Source organism: Brachyistius frenatus, unplaced genomic scaffold, assembly GCF_029030835.1.
Source record: "Brachyistius frenatus isolate BFR_SWC_R1_liver_20210118 unplaced genomic scaffold, ASM2903083v1 Contig_213, whole genome shotgun sequence".
Lineage (NCBI taxonomy): Eukaryota > Metazoa > Chordata > Actinopteri > Embiotocidae > Brachyistius > Brachyistius frenatus.
The window spans coordinates 303,061-309,060 of NW_027210812.1; positions in this window are offsets into that span (position 1 = coordinate 303,061).

Sequence of the window (6,000 nt, forward strand, 5' to 3'; positions counted from 1 at the left end):
GTGGAACTGCAGACTGTGGAAAAAGTAGCCACAAAATGCCATAATCGTTGTAATGTTATAAACCACAGACAAACCCAGCCCCTGTTTACTTCCTCCCTGTTGGGTCCTATCTTTCTTTTGGGTTTTGTTTATTTTTATTTCTCCTACAACAGCAGGCAAATATACTCCATGAGAGCGAGTCATTTCCTGGCACGGTGTGAAATACAGGTCAGGAGCTCTGCAGCTCACACTGGAGGAAATGGTGCTGACCTAATTGAGTGAGACACGGCACGCAGGAGTTCAGATTACGTCCAATGATTAGAAATGTGAGCGGTGTGTGTCTGTGTGTGTATATATATATATGTATATTTATATATATGCATGTACATTCGTGAGCACCACGGAGAGTGGGACAGACGCATTACAGTGCTGTGGAAAGGTTTATGACACTAACGTGCGCAGACTGTTTTATTAATTGTTTAACTGCATTAAACTGTAAAAATGAAACGAAATCAATTTGTGGTGGAGCCTTTATAACTGCATTCGTGGTCCTCGCCAGGTAAATTGTTTCGAACATGCACCACTTCCTCTTCTTCTCAGAAGAAGAATATGACGGCGAAGAACATGAACGTCTAGAGCACTAAAAACGTTTGCAAAGCATAAGAAAACAGCGTTTTGTCCTTACGTGTACTCTTTAACCTACACAAGCTAAAAGCAGGCATTAGGTAGACGTAGCTGCAGTAACTAACAATTTCAACCACAAATACTAGTTCAGTGAGGTTTCCTAACACGGAAAACAACAAATAATTAGTTGGGCAGGGTTGGTTATTTTAGCCAAGAAGCTCAAATTACCAGTGGACGGTGTCATCAGAACGACTGCGCCCCGACAGCCTGAAGACGCGGCGATGTCAGTTGAGTGGAAACACTTTTATTTTTTTGCATTTATGCATTTATTAGTAACTATAAAATAGTTGAATGTGCGGGGTTTTATTTTGATGTATTTGCCTGTGGACATCCGTCGGTAGAAGCTCGTCACCATACCGTCAACGGGACGTGGACAGCATAGTGTCATCGCAAACCTCCAGAAGACACGCTGATGACAGAGAATCGAACATACGGGGGACACAGATGGAAAGCAGGTCGTCAAGGAGGAACGCAAATACCAATAAGGTCGTCACTAACGTCATGCGTGTCGTCATCGTTGAACTGCATTCACGAACTTCGCAGCATGGATTTCCCGTCTTTCAGTCACTCGTTTCCTTCCTTCCTGTCTTCTTTCACAGCTGCCCGACAGCAATGTTGAGCGTTTTTCCTGCCGGTCACCGTCATGGTTTCATACACGGCATCCTCACCCGAGTGTCTTGTTGTCATTACTTTATACAAATACATTCATAATTAATGGCCCTATAGTTTTCTGCTCTTGTTGGTGGAGTCTGTTTGCTTCGTAAATGACTAACGTTTTTTTTTAATTTTTTTTATATATAATACACTTCTTATGTGCCCGACAGACCAGAATGCTTCCATCCAAACCGCAAAAACAATAAAAGGATCACATGGCACACATGGTGGTAAAGTGTTACTGAACACTTCTCAATTGTGTTGTGGTGTCATGTTTTGACTTCCCTTTAAAAACTGCTTAGGTAGGCAGATTCTATTCGCAGAGAGGAAATGTTCCCATAAACTGCGAAGGAAAGTCAAATAAATTTGGAGCGTCTGTGGTGCTGCACAAAAAGTCAGCAATAACGAGACTGAGTAACAATGAATGACAAGAATTTCCAGTGAAGATGATATATTTCATACTGAATCAACCTCCACAGGACACAGGAGGTTTTTAAAACACCCGAACGGCCTGAAGGATGCGGCCTCTTCCCGTTCAGATATCACGTGGAGCGATTGTGTTTCTTCCTTTCCGACATGCTTCTCCGCACTTTTGTCCTCTTCACAGACTATTGTTGAGGCCTTCTAATCCAGAACAAGTAAAGTAAAGCTGCTTTCGTGCAGAGATGAGTGATAGCTTGTTGGACATGTTTAGGAAAGCTGGCACCACAGGGGCAGAGGCATTCATGTGTTTACCTAAAGCTTTGACTGGACGTGGCTTTCCTTTCTTCTAAACTGTGTGACTGCTGTGTTGTCTTTGCTTCGGGGCTGCGAGTTCAGAGAGCTTCTCTCCTCTTTGTAGATGTTTGTCCACGTTTCATGCAGGAAAGCCTGACGTGGAACTTGTCAAACTATTTGCTCAGACTGTGAGAAAGTGGTTTTGGGTGTTTAGATCAGTCGTATGATGGATGGGAGGACTGGGTCTGGATTAGTTTTGCTGGCATTGTTTACACATAATTGTCTTTGTTCTACAGCCTCAATTAAAAGCTATAAAGTAATTCATCATTAATCACGAGGCTAATCGCTTCCACTAACTCTTCTGTGAAGTGTATTTATCGAACTGTGTGAACACGCGATTCAAGCGCGTTTCTTTATGCTTGCATATTAAGGATCATTTGTATTTTTTACTTCAGCAGGGTTGTATGTTTTCTGAATAAATATCGGAGTTGGTTTTTTTTGTCTACAGTCCGAAGGCTCCGTACTCTGAGCGATAATAATGTTCATCACATGTCCCGCTCCATAAGGTGGATATAGGAACATCTTGGTTGCCAACTTTGCTGGACTGAACAGTGTTAACTTTAAGGCATCAGATCGTACAATGAAGGTCTTTATGAGCGGTGGCGTTATGATGTCAATATAAAACGTATCAGCAGAGACTCTCCTCGATCAGCCTGGCGCCAGAGCGAGTACAACCTTCAGGACGCCGTGTCAGTGTCACATTTTTCGCTTTGTGTAGGGCGCGAAAAGTACGAACCTGTGAGTTCACGTGACGGGAGGTCGTCTGTCAAACCCACATCTTTTCCTAACCCTCACCAAGTGTGCCTAAACCAAACTCAAATTGTGAGCGTGTCACATTTAGCCCAAACCATGACCTTTTCCTGAACCTAACTACGTGGGTTTTTTTTGCCGTCTGAAACTATTGACACTACGTTGATGACATGTTTTGGCTTGATAGCGGGTTTCCTCAATAAATGTACATCGGTCCTTTTGGTAAAGCTTTCTTTCTTTCTTTTTAATCCTGTATAAGTACGGCAGTTTTTATTGGCCACACGGGGGGGGGGGGGGGGCAGTAGAACGAGCTGTAAACACAACTTTGACATATTATCAGCATCAAAAAAGTAGAATGGTGAAATAGTTCCTTATTTACCAATCAAGGGCACCCGTGAGAAAGCCTTTCCAAAGCCAGCGCGTCTTTGAGGAACATAAGGCGTCTGCAGACCAGAGTGGCTTCAAAGCAGCAGGTTCGAGTTGGGTTCGCGTCTGGCCGGGCCTGACGCTGATGAGTGGCGAACAGTAAAATCTCAAGGCGTAAAACCAAAACAATGAGCTCAATGGTACTAACAAGCTCAGTCCGGCTGAGGGGGAACTGCAGAGTGGAAGTCTCTCCCTTTCTAAAAGTATTGGCGGATTATGAAACGATGGGCCCCTGAAGGCGAAACACCCAAACTGAAAGCAGAAGTGTCATTTGTAGTGATTTTCGGTTGGATTTTGTTTGGTTTTTTTGTCGTCATTTTGCTCAGTGGCCTCCGGACCTGTAGCCTCTCAGTGACCTTTCCACATCTATGATCTACAACTTCTGGCAACTTAGGACGTATTGTCAATACAAGTTGAGCTGCTCAAGAGTAAAACCCCAGATCAAAGCACAAACAAAGCAAAGTCAGAGAATCCTCAGTCTGACTTCATCGGCTTCACCATTTACAACATTTACGACCCCCCCCCCCACACCCTCCTACTTTTCCTCACTGACTGCTATAATCTTGAAAGTCACTGTAGTATGATGTCATCACTTTGGGGGGGGGGGGGGGGGGGGGGCAAGGACGACCGGCCGTGTCTGCCGGGCTGTTTCTCATTAGTTCTGCTTGGCCTGCAGTTCCACGCAACGGCAGAGCGAATCACGGCAGCGAACAGATGACAGTCGGCCTCACTGCAGACTAATAAATCCTGTTGTTAAAACGCCTCACCACTTACTGAACGTCTGCGGAGCACATCCAGAGACGAAACACGAGCCGATACCGTCAAATCGTCTACTGCTATAGTCGATGTACGAAATGGTCCAAACTAACAGATATTTTAGCTGACCTGCGACGTGTAAACCGGCTTTCTCACAGCTCCTTTGTGACGCAGTGACAAAGCGAGCTGTCGCAGCCCTCTGTTTTTCCTGACGTTTTCTTTCCTCTGTCGTCCTCTAGGAACTTGAAAAACAAGCCGTCTCCAGTCAGATTTATGAGCGGTCCGAAACGGTGCGTATTTTTAAACCCGCTGGACACGGAGGACTGTGAGAAATCTGGGTTGACTTGTCAAAAACCCCCGCGGGCCAGTCGACCGCTCCTTTTTGAGGCAGCAGTTTGTTCCTCGGCGGGAGTGTGACGGTACGTTGTTCTGAAAACGGCTTGAAGACCGTCGGGTTCGGAGGCCTGCGGGTTCTGTCCCGGTGGACGTGGATCAAGGGGGGGGACGAACACGGACCGGCCGTACGGGGGACGCTGGATGTTCGGAGCCTTAATCTGATTCCTCCCGCCTGTGATTTTCACTCGCTGAAGTCTTTCATTATTGTGTTCCTGAGCCCCGAGGCCAGCGTGGCTCTACATTACTGTAACCACGCAGGATATGCTGGTTGCAGACTGTGTGTTTACGACGCGTTGTATTTCTTTGGATGGAGATGATGGCGCGTCAGGCGCAGACAGACGCAACGGTTCCAGCTTTAACAATAGGTTCTGCTCGGCCGTTTTGCCGGCGACATCAGTTGTTTCCTTTTGAAGGAGCGTCTGCCGCTTTGTGCTCCGACGAGAAACTAGCATCAATCTGGCTCTCCAAAACAATTCCTTTAACGCCTATCTTCTTTTTAATCCTTCCTTTCCTGCCAATACCGTCCATCACTTTCCTTTCCAACCATCCCGCCCGCTTAAACAAATTCCAGCTCTATTTTCCTTACTTATCGTATTTCATTGCTATTGGACCACGTCCCTCCAAACCAAGTCATCCACCGACCCGCGTCTTTTGTTTTTTTGGTCAAACTCCACGCGTTCTCCTTGCGGGTGTGGACGTTTTCACAAGACTTCTTGGGTTCCTTTTGCCTCACACACACACACACACACAGAGAACTTCCCCTCTTTTCCTTTTCCAAAATAATTCGGGGGCTTCAGGTAAAGTAAACCTAACATTTAGATCTCCCCCTCTCTCATTACAGCTCTTTTCACCACCACAAGAGGAGCTGACACCCGTCCCGGCTGCGGACGGCTGCACCCCGCTCACGTTTACTCTCTATGGCAACGTGGAGGTGAAAATCTGAGCTTTGGTCCCGGTGCTGCTGCTACTGATGACTGACGGCGACCGCGTATCATTAGAAGACGAAAGCAGTTTCGTAGAATCCTCTGCTGCGGAGTTTAAGGCCCTTCGTGCAAATGCACTTTAATCCAGCCAAATCAGTATAGTCAAAATATGTACGTTGGACGAAGAAGGACCGTCGATCTTCCACAGAGTTAACGGGGCGTACAAGCATGCGGGGGCCAAACCATTTGACTTCAGAAGCCACCGTAACACGAGAGCTGTTTTGGTGAAGAGGATCTTCTCGATGTCAATTCAATTAAATAAAACCAGATGACTTGTGCGAGACAGAAAACACCACGCAGTTCGCTTTTGACATGTTTGTCGCGCTAAATCATTTCCGCGTGATATATCTGAGGGTAATAAGGCTGCAGTCATGCCGGCGATGGTTTACGCTAAATGCTAATAGTGACGATGCTCAAAATGTTAGTGGTTCTAATCGGAGGTGTTGAAGGACCGGAGCGCACCTGTGACGGAGCGCACCTGTGACATAGCACAGCTGCTGCTGTTTTTAACGGTGTGTAACAACTGTTCCTGTGGTGGCATGTTAATGCACAATAGTCAATAATGTATATATCCATCATTTTAATATAGTCAACC